Source organism: Lissotriton helveticus, chromosome 3_1 (assembly GCF_964261635.1).
Source record: "Lissotriton helveticus chromosome 3_1, aLisHel1.1, whole genome shotgun sequence".
NCBI lineage: Eukaryota > Metazoa > Chordata > Amphibia > Caudata > Salamandridae > Lissotriton > Lissotriton helveticus.
In genome coordinates this window covers 4510860-4529067 of record NC_136061.1, presented here as the reverse complement: position 1 = coordinate 4529067, position 18208 = coordinate 4510860, and positions in this window count along the sequence as shown.

Genomic DNA, 18208 nt, shown 5'->3' with positions numbered 1-18208 from the left:
GAGGAAAATGAAACTTCTTATCATTGACGAAGTAAGCATGGTTTCCAATGTCATGCTTGCCTTTGTGCATTTGAGAATGCAAGAAGTTCTCAAAACAGAGTATGATGTGTTATTTGGTGGCAAACACATCATTGTTTTCGGAGATCTTCTGCAGCTGACACCAGTGAAAGGGCAACCTGTGTTCAAAATGCTCACGCATGAAGATACCAGGAAGTGCCTAGGCAGCATTGGCAACGTCAATATATGGTTAAACTTCAATTATGCTGAACTGCATGAAAATATGCGTCAGGCGAAGGATGAAGTTTACAAGACTATTCTACAAGATGTTAGAATTGGAAAAGTGACCGAGCATGGGAAAGAAGCTTTACATGCACGATTACTGTCAAATTTATATCCAGAACAAGATGTTGTGCCTGAGAATATTTTTCAGAAAATTACTGATAAGAAATCTGGAATATGTTTGATGCCAACTCTTGCAGAATGTGCCAAATTCAACAACAAAATGTTGCATTTAGAAAAGCAAGAGATTGTGAAACTGGAAGCTATTGACAGAGTAGAGCATATGGGATCAACAATTATTTTGTCTGAGAATCTGAAAACAAAATTGGATTCATTAGAGAAGAGTATATCTAAAACTGCAGGTTTTGAAAAGACTCTGAATGTGTGCTTGAACTGCCGTATAATTTTAAGAAGGAATTTACATGTTGAAAGAGGTCTGGTAAATGGATCAATGGGTAATGTTGTTGATTTTGTAAAATACAGAAATAGAGATGGAATTGAATTTTCAAAAATTAAATTTGATGGCATTGAGGAAGTACAGCTAATTGGTCGTTGCTCTGCTAGATTTTTGCTTGTAAAAGACTTATATGTTCGCCGTAAGCAGTTTCCTGTTTGCTTGGCATATGCGGTGACAATCCATAAATCGCAAGGTTTAAGTGTAGACTGTGCATTGGTGAATATTGGCAGTTCTGTGTTCAAGGAGGGTATGGCATACGTGGCATTGTCACGAGTTAGAACTTTATCGGGATTGTACTTGATTGAGTGTGATGTCACAAACATTTGTGCGGATCTAGATTGTGTTAAGGAATACAATAGGTTAAGAAGAGAGTATGCGTCACATTTGCCTCAGTATCCTTTGTTTGAGAAACGTGTGGTAGGCCGGAAACGAAGAAATGTGACCAATACTGGGGAGGTTGTAGCAAAAAGACGAAAAGTCGATGAACCTAAAATTACAAGCAGAAACAAAAAGGATTCTGTTGAAGATGTTGTTGGTTTTCAATTTGAAAACAGTTCTGGTGTCAACTGCTATGCTAATGTAGTGGTTAATGTTTTGTTTTCTCTAGAAAATGTAAAAGAAGAGATTGTGGTCAATTCTGATCAAAGATTTTGCAGTTTGTTAAATTCTGTGTTAGAGAAATGTAGCACTGATAGAAGAAACATAGAAAGTGTGTCTGAAATTCGAAATCTGTTAGACAGATGTTCAGGCCAAACACAATTCTCTCAAAATATTCAGCAAGATTGTCAGGAGTTTTTAATGTATATGCTTGATGTATTGCATGCTGAAGGTGTAGATGTAGATCAGCTGTTTGGGCTTTCTTATCAATGGCAGCATGACTGCGAGAACTGTATGGTATCAAGTACTACTAGTGTAGACTCAGAAAGATTTATATATTTAACTTTGCCAGACAGTAAATCAGTCTCCTTTAATAAGCTAGTAAAAGCAGCTGATCACAACATGGAGTGTAGCCAATGTAAATCTGAAATGATGTCCACATTATTTATACGAACATATGGCCAGTATGTCATTTTAATGTTCCAACGATGTAGGCCTGATGGAACAAAATTGACAACTTTAATTAAAAATTTTGTAGCTTCGCAGTTGTCAATATCAGGAAGGACTTTTGTAACTGCAGCAATTATATATCATGACGGCCCTTCAATAACATCAGGACATTACACAGCTTATTTAAAGTCTAGAAATGGCTGGTCATTCTGCAACGATTCTGTTTTAATTTTCAAAAAAAAATTGCCGTATGACCTTAAAAACTCTTACCTGGTGTTTTTAAAACCAAAATTTTAGGGAAATAATCTTGGGATGTGCTCTGTGGAATTTCAAGAAGTTCTAATGGCTCCTACACAATTTGGCCTTGAGGATAAGTGTAGTTCAGAGACATAACTTCTAACCATAAGACTGGACGTCATGGAGAAATAAGTGCACTTTGAATGAGTTCAGAAAAACTATTTCTTTTTATAAGCTAATTGAAGCAGCCAATCAAAACATAGAGTAGAGGGAATGTAAGTCTGCAACGCTGTCTACTGTTTTACATTGCTTTGTGATTGAAAGTGATGTAGAGAATTAAATAATTGTAGTAGTCATAGAGATAGTGTAAGTCTGCTTCATAGTAAGCAGTATCAGTGTCATAGGAAATGTAGAACATGACTGAGCAAGAAGGGGAAGATATTACTATTCCAGGATTGTGAAAATGATCTTCAACATTTTAATTCTGAAAGTTGCGGAAATGCGAAATGACGGGATTGGCTTTCAAGAAATCCAAGAGTTATAGATGGGTCTGACAAGATTTGGCCTTGTGGAAACTTGTGGTAGAGAGCAAGAAGTCATTTATTGCATGTAACATGTTTTTAAAAATGATGGAGATTTTCTTTCAGAAAGTGGCGGGCTGAAAGTAATAACAGCACAAAAGAGTGTAAGCTGTTCATAGGACATCCTTTGACGTCATGGAAAGTAAGTTAACTTTAAGGAGTTCTGAATTCTGATTTCTTATGTTGTATGGGTTTTTTAAACACAATCATTTTGATTGTGTTTTTTTTTCCCCGCTGTTATATGATGAATACCTTCAAGTCACTGTTTTTAGTGAATTTTGATACATTCTGAGAACAGCAAAAATAAACCATTTAACATGTATAATTAATTCTGTACTGTTTGCATTTATGATGTATATGTAGAACTGTGTAGGAGGCATGGAGAAGGTGAGGCTTCTGTAAGTGTCAAAGTTGTTGCATGCAGTGCTGCACTTCTGCGTATTCTTTCATATGCTAGACTACATCTGCACAATGAGATACCTAAGCAAAGGAAACACAAGTGATGTGATTGTGAAATGAGCAAAATAAATTGCACGTATTTCAATTACATCACCTGTGTTTCCTATCATTACGAATCACATTGTGCAGATCAAGTTTAGGTCTGTCCAGGGAAACATAGGAGGTTTGGACTTTGTTCAAGAGTGCAGTGGACATGACTCACTTCATTGGTAGACCTTTACATGTATTATGTCCTCTATTCTCTTCAACAACTCGAAATTTCATCTGCAACCCTGAGTAGGCCTCACCTCAAACAAACCTCTGGATAGGACACATCTTATTGGCATCCTGAAGCAATTATTTAAAATTTTAGTGTCTTGCGACACTTTTCTGAGACAACAGCAATGCAAAAGATGCACCATGTTTTAAGATAGGCCTCACTTCATCTGCATCAAGATACTGTTAGTTTAAAATGTATATCTTTTGGACTGTGTAGGGGGCCTGGAGAAGCAGAAGCTTCTGTAAGTGTCAAAGTTGTTGAAAAACTGTTTGTCCTTCAATCTTTTCCCTTGTCTTTTGTAATTTTTAAATACATGTTTTAATATTTTTGAAATGTTTGTTCTCTCTTTCACAGATTGAAAGTATAAAAACAAAAAGTGAGTAATTTAACGACAATTATAAGGTAAATGCTTTGTACTCTTTTCGTTACATTTCTATCACATTCACCTACTATTAGTTCCACTGCTTCATTTCTTTAACCCTCAGTTTCCTGCCTTTGCTACTTCCCTCATTCCTTTCTCTATTACCTACTTACTCAACTACTTCCACTCTTTTTCTCAGTCCCTCTCTTCTCATAGTTCCTCACTCTTGTTCACTCACTCCGTCTCTATTACTCTTAGTGTCTTTGACTGATCACTCTATCACTACTTGTTCATAATGCTTTCTCTGTGTAGTTGAAGCACACTAAGGGGAATATTATGAACACAGCCAATAAAATTATTGCTCTTTTTATTGGCAGAAAACTGGTTAAAAAGTGGTTTTAGCGGCAGTTTTCTGCCGCAAAAGCAGCTTTAGCGACACATTTCTGCCAATAAAAGCTGCAAAACTTTTATTGCCTATGTTGATGATATGGCTCTATGTTACTTACATTTCTTTGCTGTTTCAATTAATCTTTTTCTGTTATTTTTAGTTTTCTGTTTTCTATTTTTTCTCTCTGTTATTCCTCATGTTTTAATCTTATTTTGAACATTCACTCACATTCTCCAAGAAACTCTTCTTTGTTAATGTTATACTCTCTTTTTTTTTCTTTCACTTCGTTATATATTTTGTTTTTCACAATTATACCCTCTTCCGTCTTTTCTTCGGTAAATAGATCTATTAAACAGTATCTCTTCTTTACTCCCTATAGCTGTCTTTCTTTTAACATCACTCTCTGTTTACTTTCCTTATACTTACTCTTTTTTTTTTTTTTTTTTAATTTTGGGTTAGCTCCCGGTCCGCGTACCGGGAAGCTAACCCGGGAGCGAACCAAAAGAAATAGAGCTTGCCAGAGTGCTAAACATTCTAGCAATTTTTTTTGAAAGGGAAGGTAGTTCTGAAAAGAACTTTTTTTTTTTATATTTTTGTTGTTTTATATATTTTTTTTATTTTTTTTTATTTTTTGTTTTTTTTGTATTTTTTGAACGATTTTATTTTTTTTTGTTCTTTTTTGGGGGCGGGGAAACAACAAAAAACAGGCGTTGAAAAGGGCTCAACAGGAGCAAAAAAAAAATTACTGGGGGCGGTTAGGGCAATCATGGTGTTCATATGCTAGGTTTATAGCATTTATGCTCATGTTGCCACAAGCTAACAATGCACGACAGTGCATACAAGAGTGAATCATGTGCCCAAAATTTTCTTGAATATTTGGCACAGTTTCCCGTGCCTCTTCTGGTGTTAATGCAATTGGTAATGTTGGTCTGGCCACAGGAGTTGGTCTTGGATTGTCCTGCATATCCCTTATTTCCGCCCGGCTGTAATTTAGTGGATGCTTCCTTGTCATGTGCCTGTGCATTGTGTGATTTCCGTAGCTATATTTCTTGTCCGTCCCTCTTGATAATTGTTCTTTGCATATGCGGCAGGTGACATACCTCGCATTGACTTTTTTTGGCCACGAGGGATCGAATAAAACTGCCAGATGAAACTGGCTTTCTTTCTGGAAACCCGGGGCACCTCTTCTAAGAACTGTGGTTCTTCTCCCTCCTCATCCATTTCTTCATCTTCCTCCTCAGTGTTGGTAATGACCTGGGGAGGTGGTCCTCTCTTCCCATGAGGAGGTGGAGGTGGTGGTGGGGGTCCACCAGCTGAAGCTACCAATGAAGCCATTTTCCAACAAGCAAAATAGGTCTTCCTCTCACAATGATGAAAGTCAGAGTGAGGAAAGAAGGAGGGGTTTTCATCATTTGGGAAAAACAATACTTCTCAACCAATGAAAAGTGTTATTTTTAGGTCACCTGACCTAGCCTTACATCATTATGAAACCAAAAGTGAAATGAACCAATGAAAAGTTTTATTAACAAGTCACATGACCTCTCACGCTCATGTTACGCGCTGCGGAACGTGCCCGGTTAGCTTCCGGGTCGCTAAGCTTCGCGCCCCGGTCCGCGCCCCGGGACACTTCCGGGTGCGCTAACGCGGTACGTCACAAGACGCATTACGCGGCAACGCGATACGTCGCGTTTTCGCGATGCGCCGCGGATCGCTTCCGGGGAGCTGCGTTTCGCGCCTCGGTCCGCGCCCCGGGGCACTTCCGGGTGCGCTAACGCAGTACGTCATAAGACGCATTACGCGGCAACGCGATACCGTCACTATGTTGATTTTTTACCGGTTCGCGGACCGGGTCGCGGCATCAAATTGAGCTAACGGGAAGCTTCCCGGTCCGCGGACCGGGAGCGAAACAAAAAAAATATTTAAAAAAAATTATTAATAAACATATAAAATATATTTTTGGATTTAAATAAGAATACATTTTACAGCTATAGATATTTGCTATTAAAAAACCATTGAAATTCACTGAAAAAACCATAGGTTATAAACCATATATAGTTAGGAATTAGCATTTACAAAACCTTGAAAATTCACTTAAAAAACCATAGGTTATACACCATATATAGTTAGGAATTAGCATTTTTAAAACCTTATTTTACTCACACAAAACCATTGAAATTCCATATATAGTTAGTTGCACTAACTATATATCGCGCACCCGCAATCCACTGCTGATGATGTCACATATTACATCATTCATGACATGGTCAGTGACATCACTGATGACATCACTGATGACATCTCAAATGACATCACTGATGACATCACTGATAACAACATCCAGTGATTTTATGTTTCTGTAAAGGTTAAATATGTCTTACATATTGAAGAATGAGTGGATGTATAAGTGTCTGGACGAAGGATTTAGTAGGTGCATGACTGACTGTATGAGTGAGTGATTAAATGTATCTCACTGAGTGCATGGGTTAGTGACTAAACTGTCTTAATTTGTGCATCATTATGTCTGTTGTTCTGTAAACTGCTGCATGTGTTGATCAGTAGCTATATGAGTAACTATATGGGTTATTGATTGATTGTCCAAGTATTTGTATGGGAGACTGAGTGTGTGTGTGGCTGGCTGGGAGGTGTGTGACTCTGTGCAGATCAATGTGTACTTATATCAATGATTGTATAACAAGGTAAGTATGTGTTAGTATATGTTTGAAAATGTAAGGTGCTCTATGTTTAACTGTATAGACAAGAAAATGGAAGTGTGATTGATTCTTTACAGGACTGACTAGGTGTGTGAGTAACTCCATGGATGAGTGGCAGAGTGTGAGTGTCTGTATAGGTGTATGAGTGCATATGATAGTGTTGTAAAGATGAGTGATTGTATGTATGAATGATTGTATGGGTGAATGAGTGAATGTGTGTGTAGACGTAGGAATCAGTGAGTACATATGTAGTAACTAGTATTGGTGTGTCAATGGTTTCAAAAATTATACTCTGTATTTAACACTGGGTGAAACAGAGGTTATATTAAAATGTGAGGAGATGCATTGTATTGTCACATGAATGATATCATCAGTGATGTGGTCATTGATGTCAAATGAGATGTCATCAGTGATGTCATCAGTGATGTCATTTGAGATGTCATCAGTGATGTCATCAGTGATGTCACTGACCATGTCATGAATGATGTAATATGTGACATCATCAGCAGTGGATTGCGGGTGCGCGATATATAGTTAGTGCAACTAACTATATATGGAATTTCAATGGTTTTGTGTGAGTAAAATAAGGTTTTAAAAATGCTAATTCCTAACTATATATGGTGTATAACCTATGGTTTTTTCAGTGAATTTTCAAGGTTTTGTAAATGCTAATTCCTAACTATATATGGTTTATAACCTATGGTTTTTTCAGTGAATATATATATATATTACCTACTGGCGGTCGCCAGTAGGTATATATAGTTAGGATTTTTTCTCTATGGGTTTTTTGAAAATTCTATGTCTAATAACTTTGCCGTTTGTGGACGGAATTGGCTGAAATTTTCAGGAAAATGGCACATTTTGTTTCTGAGCAGCCTTTGAAAATTTGGGGGGGGTTCGTCAAGGGGGGGCCGAGAAAAAAGGGGGGTCCCAAAACGCGTTTTTCCCATGTTAAATTCCATAGGGCGGTTGGCCTCACTTTTAGCCCGAACGGCTGAATGGATTTGCACGAAACTTGGCAAAATTGTAGGGACTGGTAGCCCGATGTGCCTTTTGTAGGTCTCAATATATGTGCTTCAGTGGATTTTGAGAAATTAACGTTTAAAAAAAGATATATATCTGTAAGCGCGGACCAGGCAGCGGTCTGGTTCGCGGACTTTTCGCGCAACGGAGCTTTGTGAAGCGAAGCTGATTGGTTCTCCGGCGTCTGTCAACATTCCAAACAGTCCGTAGCGGCCGCCATCTTGTCTCTCGGTAGGATCGAGAGACAAGAGGAGGCGAAAGCGAAGGGGCAAATGACCATAAGGGGGAATAGTAGATCCTCGCTGACCCCCTAGGTTTGATGTGGAGGTTTTAAAAGGGCCCCGCGGGGCAAAAAAAAAAATAATAATAATAATCGAACGGCTGAATGGATTTGCACGAAACTTGGCAAAATTGTAGGGACTGGTAGCCCGATGTGCCTTTGCTAGGTCTCAATATATGTGCTCCAGTGGATTTTGAGAAATTAACGTTCAAAAAAAGATATATATCTGTAACAGCGCTCCGCTTCGCGTACTTTTCGCGTTACGGAGGTTTGCGAAGCTGATTGGTTTTTCGGCGTCTGTAAACATTCCAAACAGTCCGTAGCGGCCGCCATCTTGTCTCTCGGTAGGATCGAGAGACAAGAGGAGGCCAAAGCGAAGGGGCAAATGACCATAAGGGGGCATAGTAGATCGTCCCTGACCCCCTAGGTTTGATGTGGAGGCTTTGAAAGGTTCTCGCAGGGCAAAAAAATATATACCGTTTTTTTAGTTTTTTTGCGTGGAGTGCGCTCGGTTCGCGAACCGGGAAGCGTTCTGGGGAGCGTACTTTCTTGAAAATTAGTGAAAAAAGTTAGAGTACAATAATAATTGTGAGTGATCAGATGTAGGGTAGCTCTGAGAAGAGCTTTTGGGTTTATGGTACATTTAGGTACTTATAAGTAGGTACCAATGCACATTCTTAAATTCAGAGTGAAAACTCTGTTGCCCTCATCTGAGAAGTGAACTCCATCTCCTCTGTAGATATCTTGCATGTAGTAACGCAAGTTATTGTTGTACAGGGAGCCCATTCCATGGTCTCTCATGTAAGCTGAAACAGATTTGTTTACATGCTTCCTCGATTTCTCAATTTGTGGACAAAATTGGTTCGACCACCTCCATTTCTGTCTTTGGCATATATTTGAATATACCAAGGCAGTCTGAGGAAAAAGTGCCATCAATTGCTCAAAGGTGTCCTTTAAAAGCATTTCCAGACCTACCCCAGTCAAAGTGCCCAAATCATTACCTCCACAGTGCACAATTAACAGGTCAGGTTTTGGCAAATGCATAAAGGTTTTCACCAATGGTATCAATTGGTGACATTTTAATCCTCTGTGGCCAAACCACTTAATTTCCACATCTTGTAAATTGAGGTTAGGTAAATTCCTGTTTTCAGCGTACCTTTGAGCCCAGTGAATATAACTATGACCAACAATCCAGACAGAAAACATGGCGAGAGAAGGTTCTGCTGCAGTCAGATGAAGTGTGGCAATGAAATGGCAGTTGAAAAAATGAGAGTGTAAAATGAAAAAAACTGAGGAGTTTCTGTGTTAATGAAGCAGTAAGAGTGATTGGTGGATTTTGATTGCTGAAAACAGAAAGTTAGTGTGCATGGATGAGTTCGTTGAAAGATGTATTTTGAGTGGCGAAGAAAAAATCATTAAATGAAAGAATGCTCTGGATATGCAGGTGCACTGAGAGTTCAGAGTTCAATTGCAACATTGTTGTGTGAGAGGTCTTGCAAGAGGTGGTTGCTATGCAGAAAAAGCAGAGAGGGGGCAGAGGGGGGAAGGGTTTTGCTTTGAAAAAAAGTGAGGGAAGAGTTTTGATTGGGTGACATGAGAGATCTGTGTGAGGAATTACAGCATTTCTGTGCTTTTGATAGCTGCAGACTCTGGAGTGCATACCTTTTGCTCTGCTGAAGACAAATTGGTGTGTTTCTGAGACTGTTTTGAAACTCAAAGTACTTGCTAAGGTGAGAAAAAATTTCTTTAATTTAGATAGAAAATAGTGTGCTTTAAGGAGAAAATTATGAAGAAAGTTGTGTTTTTCAAATGTTGCTTTGTCTCAAGTGTTTCACAAATAGATTTTGTTTGTTTGAGAAATTGTAATTGGAGAAAATGTGAAGTATTAGTACTGACAGGGCTTTTATGTGCATAGGAGCTGTGGAGTGTTTTCAAATTATGACTTGTAAATCGTTTTTGAGAAAAAGCAATGGTTTTAATATTGATGAGAAGGACATAATGGTGTCTGCTTCTTTATAAGGTAATTGAGAGTCTTTCCCATTTCAATGTAAGAAGTTTGTCTGTGGAGCAAATTGCTTGTAAATATGCTCCCACCTGTGCATGGCAAATTTAAATTTTGAATGTTTCCGTTACATAGGCATGTTAAAGGTGACTGAAACATGCTGCAAAGGCAATCAAAAAATGCTTTTATGTGTCTTAAGGACATTTTAAGTCATTTCCCCATGTGCAGTGTTTTCAAATTATGAGTTGAAAATCGTTTTTGAGGTAAAGGAATGTTTTCAAAATTTATGTGCGCCATATGACCCCAAATTTTTTTTTCAGGGGTGCAGCAGGGTGTTCTTGAGATACCCCTGCACCGTCGGAAAAATTCGTAATTTGCGATGAGGTAATTGCTAATCGCAAATTGCACCTTCATTCCTATGGGCCTCCTGCTGCATGGAAATGAATGGGTAATCTTGCTGAAATGCAAAGTCGAATCTGTATTTAAAAGGGTCTGCACCTCTGTACGGGTGTTCGCTATGTGAAGCACGAAAGTTTCACGGGCCGAACTCAAGGCCACCTCTCTCTGAGACAAAAGAGCTCTTATTCTTGCCATGCTGTTGAAATGTGCTCCCAAGGTTGGTATTTGTGGCCAGATTGAAAACTCCCTATGTTCATGTGTGGGAGGAAATAGAACATTTCTGCAGCAAATAACCCGTTCATTTACTGTTACGATAAAATGAATACTTTTAATTAACCCAGAACAATCTTCATTATTGAGCATCAAATAACTACCATTTTCCAAGAACTTGAACGTGGGGATGATAGCAGGAACTGGCGTGCCTTGCAACACGCAAGCCATATTTGGTCGGTGTTTGTTGCATGAACCGTGTAACTGTCTGTGCCTACACATTAGTGAATGATCTGGCGTCTCAGTGCATTCCTCTCCATTCAGATAAAGTTCTTGATCATCTTTGAAAATCTGTATGTGTATGGAAGCGACCAGACTTGATGAAGAAAACCACTACCTAAAGGTTAATAACGACCTATTGGTATATATTTCATACAATTTGAAAACTTATATAAAGCAAAAGGCAGCGTTATTAAACCGTGGATAAGGCACGTTGCCAAAGCAGTCAACCTTTTGGATTTATACTGGAAATGTTAAAGGAAGAATTACGGAGTAGGGCCTGTAAATCTTTAATAGACAACGAGTAAAATTACTCCAACCATCGTATTCCTCTAACTCCGGGATAGTAGGGGTGTTTAATTTTTTAGAAGTAGCCAATCCAAAGCATTTGGTCTGGGAAATTGTTTCATTCACAAACAACATATGTTTTGGGATGAGACATGCACGGTGGAAAGCCTCAGTGCCTTGTACCTGCCAGGTTCGTGAACCCCAAACTGATGTAGATCCTGGATATTTTTACTCTGTATTACGTTAGCATGGTCTCATTACTGGTTTAAACGCCATTTTTCCTTTTTTGTAAGTTCTGCACACGACACTTAGTTGTTGCTTTAGCTTTCAGCCTACCTGCGTCAAGATCTATGCCTGCTTCAAGCAGGCGCAGGGTTTTGATGTAGCTTTGTCCTATCTGATTGTAAATGCGGCACACCGTGGGTGGCAGAGCAGCGGTGCACGTTAACTGGTGCATCCCTGGGGATGTGCTAGTTAATATAAATCTGCCCCTTTACATTTAATTATGTGCAGGGGACACAGAGTAGGTGAGGTTTATCCAAGGTTAAGAAGAGATGAGTCCTGTTCAGTGAAAAATTGAAGATAGGCTTCAGTATATTATATACTTAAGTAGTGTGTTAAGTTTTTGATGACTGTTATTAATTTACTGTTGGGTAATAGTGGTTAATAACATTTTTTATTATATTTTACCACAGATTCAACTGCACATTATTTCAAGATTTTAGGATGCCTAGCAAAGAAAGAGTAAGAAAGGCTGGAAAACGTCAAAGACAGCAGGAGCATGGAATATTGCAGCAGTCCTCTAACAAAAAGATTTGTCAAGTCACCAAGAAAGCACCGGGTAAGAGTCGAAAAACAGTCATAAGAAATATGTCTAGTAAAAAAAATATTACTACAGAAAATGTTTCACTCCAGAAAAGGAGACCGAATTCAAATGGTAAGGAAAGGCCAATGAGAAATGTTACTGCTAGAGTAAGAGATAACTCTATGCATGAAAGTAGAAGGAAACAACAGTTTACGGATATTCGTAAACGAATGTTCCGCAACAGGATAATTGGGAATTTGTTAAAAAATATTAAGAAAGGTCAGCAGAAAGTGGTTTTTTATAAGAGAAAAAAAATAGTTGAGAAAGTTATTGATCAGGCCTTTGAAATTAAACGTAAGTTATTTATTTTGACAATCAATAGAATTAGGAAGCTAAACAAGGTAATTTATGATTTCAAAAGAAATAGTAGATGGAAGAGAATAGTTAATCGTAGTAATTTTTGTGAAGTTTTTTCTGGAGAATGGATGCATAGTTCAAGCTCTGAGGCATTTTTTAATGAGGAGAGTTATTTCCAGGATAATGATTTGGTGCATGCAGTTGACACCAGTGGTCGAGCTTATGAAGTGAAAGATGGTTGTCCAGTTGAAAAAGAAAAACTTGTGAGAACAGAGATAGAAGAGGTGTTAGGTAATGAGGTTTTAGGGAGACGTCCTAAGGGTCCTGTGTACACCTGGAAGTGTAGTAGTATTTGCAGTGTACGACAGGATTCCATCAATTTGCTTTGTGATTTTATACGGTCATTTAGTAAGAAAAGTTTGAAGCAGAAAATGAAGTTGTTGCAAGAATTAGATCCTTGCAGAGTGAGAGAAGTGATAGGTTTGCATGGTCATTCACTGGCTTGTCTTTCCAGGAGAGTATGCCAGAGTGTTTTTCATCATTTCAGGATGCTAGCAGTGCATCATAATAAAGTGAGGAAATTAGTTAGAATGTTGTATTATGCTAAGAGTCCAGCAATTATGCTAAAACAATTATGCGCTGCTCTTTTGCATGGTTCTGAAATAGATGTGAAAAATATATGTGAAGAAATTGAGTTTTGTTACTTTGGAAGTAAAGAGGAGAATGTTGAAATTGACCAAGAAGAAGAGAGTAATGTGGAAGATAGTGTACAGGTTTCCAGTACAGATAATTTCCAGAGGGAAATTGCGACGTTTGAGGTGAAATCAAGTGAGAGGCCAAATTTCACTTGTGTGTGTTGTCGACGCACTTATTATAAGAATCAAACTAAGTTAGTGGATTTATATGGAAAAAGTGAAAGGGAAAATAATAGTGAATGGAAGGATTTTACAACATACTTGATGGTAGAAAATTGTTTTGATTTGGGATTGGATCAACGTGTGTGTACTTATTGTTGTAACAAATTAAATCAAAACCAGATGCCTGCTAGAGCAGTTCATAATAATCTGGAATTGGTTGAAATTCCTTCTGAATTGAAGGATTTAAATACTTATGAATCTATTTTGATTCAAAGTATCCATCCCTTTCAGGCTATTGTAAGAATGGAGCCAAAGACAGGGAAATTGCCTCCATCAGATTTACAGAGAGGATTAAAGGGAAGAGTTGTTTATTTGCCTCTAGATTTGAAGAAAAACATTAACACAATTGGAGTAGAAAAAGTGGAAGAGGAACCTCTGGTTATCTTAGTTAATGGGGTTCCGACAAAGAATAAGAAAATATGGCAAGATTTAGTAGATGTTAGGAAAGTCAAAAGGGCAACATTGTATTTGAAAAAATATAATAAATACTATAAAAATGTATATGTTGCAGAAGAGGAAGTAAGTGAGGAAGAGGATAGCGATTTGTGTGCTGGTCAAATTGAGAAAGTAGAACCCTGTACTAGTGAGGAAATATATGAACATTATAGTGTTCATCCTTTGCATTCCAAGGAAGTCATGGGGAATGCTATTGAGTTGTTTCAAATGAAACAAGCGAAAGGGAGTCCCATTAGTGTTTGGGAGGAAAGTTTGGAAGCTCGGTGTTTCCCACAGCTTTTTCCAACAGGTCAGGGAGGAAGATATGATGAGCGACCTCATCAAATTCCTGCTTCTGAATACCGGACTTTGCGATTGTATGCAGGAGATCCTAGGTTTCGACAATGCATTCCTTATTTGTTTCATCTCCTGTTTGAAAGTGATCTGTCTGGACTGTCATATGCAGTGAACCACATCTTGAAAAGTGGTATACACATGCAAAACATCTCGGCAAGTGACTTTATGGATAAAGTCAATGTCCAAGACAGTATTTTGGATTCTCACCTGATTAATCTCATGGCGTGTCAGCGTGGTACTAATGAGTACTGGTACCGTCGTCATGGTGATTTAAAATGTATGCTGAGGAACTTAGGAACTCCCACATGGTTCCTCACTTTGAGCTGTGCTGAGTATGGCTGGGAAGACTTACTTGAATTTCTACGAGAGGCAAATGCTAACGTAGAAAACATCGAATTCAAGACACCCGGAGAACTGTGCTCTTTGGATCCAGTCAATGTATGTAGGTACTTCAATCATAGATTTGAAGGTATGATGTCTTTCATCATGAATAAGAAGAATCCACCTCTTGGAGAGGTGTTGGATTTCTTCTGGAGGAAGGAGTACCAAGCAAGAGGTGCTCCTCATATACATATGTTGCTGTGGATCAAGGATGCACCTAAATTTGGAACGGATGCAGACGACTCAGTGATGAGTTTCATAGAACAGTATTCTACGTGTGCTGTTCCAAACGCAAAGGAGAAAAAAAGCCTAAGAGAAAAAGTTCTACGTTTCCAAAGCCATCGATGTGGAAAGTACTGTCGTCGTAAATTCCGGAACAAAGACAAGTTCTACACCAAATGTCGTTTCGGCTTTCCACGATCGGTGATTTCTAAAGGAAGAGTGAACAGTTTGATGTCTTCGCTGCGACATAATGTGATGAAGAAATCACCTAAAAACACATACAATTTGAAGAGGAACGAAGAGTCTAAGTACATCAACGACTACAACCCGGTGATTTTGTCCATGTGGAATGCTAACATGGATATACAGTTTGTGGCTGATAACTGTATGGCTGTGGCTAGGTATGTGACATCTTACATCACCAAAAAAGAGAAGACAGAATTGAAGGATATGTGGGAGGACATTTCCCATGAAAAGAGCCTCAGCAAGAAGTTGTACAGTTTCAGTCTGAAGATGTTGTCGCATCGAGAAATCGGAGCTTACGAATGTTCTGACCGGTTGTCTTCAGCAAGTCTCTATGCCAAGTCCAGGAGTATCGTTTGGGCGAGTGTTGGTCTTGCTGCAACGCGTAATCGAGTTCTGAAACCTGTGCGGGAAATTGAGTATTTGGCGGAAAAGGAGCCAAACAGTACCGACATTTTGAAGAGCAACATGTTGGATACATATTATCCAAATCGAAGCAGTCACCTCGAGAATGTTTGTCTGTATGAGGTTCTGCAAAATTACATATTCAAGAGGAACATCAAAGAAGATACTGAGAAAGGAGTGTATGCTGTAATAGGAAGTGAGGGATGTCTGGTCAAGCAAAGAAAATGCCACTTGATAAACCATCGAAAATTGAGTGGCGAATCTCCTGAAAAAAAGGAGTTTTTCTATTTAGCACTTTTGCAACTTTTTAAGCCTTGGCGTGCAGAAGAGGAACTGCTTGGAGATTTCCTCTGTTACGAAGACTCTTTCAATGCTGCCAAGGAGACCATAGAATGTCCTGCTTTTCTCAATTATGTAGAAATGTTGAATGTGGAAATTGAGCAGGAAGCAACGATTGCAGCCGAGATTGCCAGAGACAGTTCTCAGGACAGTCAGAGTTCTGCTTCATTGAGTCAGGATCCACTAGGAGGACCTCTTATCGAAAATGAAGCTGCCACTGCTATGAATGAAGTGGAAAGAGCCATGGCACATGCTCAGGAGGATGCGGTTAACTTAGAAGAGTTGGAAAGACAACTCAACGTTGAGCAGAGGAAAATATATGACGAACTTACCATGCAAATTGATCATGGATTAAGTCATGATAAGAAAGAGTGCTCATGTACGTCGTTGAAGCCTGTCCGACTGTACGTGAGTGGAGAAGCGGGAACTGGAAAAAGTTTCCTTATTAAAGCAATTTCATGTTATTTGCAGGAAAGGACAGAGTCATCGCTGTCTTGTGTTGTCACCGCTCCAACTGGACTGGCAGCACATAACATTAAAGGGATTACTTTACATCGTTTACTGATGCTGCCAGTGGAGCATGACAACAAATTAGAATATCACAAGCTATCTGGAGATGCTTGTTTTGAAGTTTCAAGAGTCTTGAGGAAAATGAAACTTCTTATCATTGACGAAGTAAGCATGGTTTCCAATGTTATGCTTGCCTTTGTGCATTTGAGAATGCAAGAAGTTCTCAAAACAGAGTATGATGTGTTATTTGGTGGCAAACACATCATTGTTTTTGGAGATCTTCTGCAGCTGACACCAGTGAAAGGGCAACCTGTGTTCAAAATGCTCACGCATGAAGATACCAGGAAGTGCTTAGGGAGTATTGGCAACGTCAATATATGGTTAAACTTCAATTATGCTGAACTGCATGAAAATATGCGTCAGGCAAAGGATGAAGTTTACAAGACTATTCTACAAGATGTTAGAATTGGAAAAGTGACCGAGCATGGGAAAGAAGCTTTACATGCACGATTACTGACAAATTTATATCCAGACGAAGATGTTGTGCCTGAGAATATTTTTCAGAAAGTTACTGAGAAAAAATCTGGAATATGTTTGATGCCAACTCTTGCAGAATGTGCCAAATTCAACAACAAAATGTTGCATTTAGAAAAGCAAGAGATTGTGAAATTGGAAGCTATTGACAGAGTAGAGCATATGGGATCAACAATTATTTTGTCTGAGAATCTGAAAACAAAATTGGATTCATTAGAGAAGAGTATATCTAAAACTGCGGGTTTTGAAAAGACTCTGAATGTGTGCTTGAACTGCCGTATAATTTTAAGAAGGAATTTACATGTTGAAAGAGGTCTGGTAAATGGATCAATGGGTAATGTTGTTGATTTTGTGAAATACAGAAATAGAGATGGAATTGAATTTTTAAAAATTAAATTTGATGGCATTGAGGAAGTACAGCTAATTGCTCGTTGTTCTGCTAGATTTTTGCTTGTAAAAGACTTATATGTTCGTCGTAAGCAGTTTCCTGTTTGCTTGGCATATGCGGTGACAATCCATAAATCGCAAGGTTTAAGTGTAGACTGTGCATTGGTGAATATTGGCAGTTCTGTGTTCAAGGAGGGTATGGCATATGTGGCATTGTCACGAGTTAGGACTTTATCGGGATTGTACTTGATTGAGTGTGATGTCACAAACATTTGTGCGGATCTAGATTGTGTTAAGGAATACAATAGGTTGAGAAGAGAGTATGCGCCACATTTGCCTCAGTATCCTTTGTTTGAGAAACGTGTGGTAGGCCGGAAACGAAGAAATGTGACCAATACTGGGGAGGTTGTAGCAAAAAGACGAAAAGTTGATGAACCTGAAATTATAAGCAGAAACAAAAAGGATTCTGTTGAAGATGTTGTTGGTTTTCAATTTGAAAACAGTTCTGGTGTCAACTGCTATGCTAATGTAGTGGTTAATGTTGTCTTTTCTCTAGAAACTTTAAAAGAACAGATTGTGGTCAATTCGGATCAAAGATTTTGCAGTTTGTTAAATTCTGTGTTAGAGAAATGTAGCACTGATAGAACAAACATAGCAAGTGTGTCTGAAATTCGAAATCTGTTAGACAGATGTTCAGGCCAAACACAATTCTCTCAAAATAGTCAGCAAGATTGTCAGGAGTTTTTAATGTATATGCTTGATGTATTGCATGATGAAGGTGTAGATGTAGATCACCTGTTTGGGCTTTCTTATCAATGGCAGCATGACTGCGAGAACTGAAGGGTATCAGCTACTACTAGTGTAGACTCAGAAAGATTTATATATTTAACTTTGCCAGACAGTAAATCAGTCTCTTTTAATAAGCTAGTAAAAGCAGCTGATCACAACATGGAGTGTAGCCAATGTAAATCTGAAATGATGTCCACTTTATTTATACGAACATATGGCCAGTATGTCATTTTAATGTTCCAACGATGTAGGCCTGATGGAACAAAA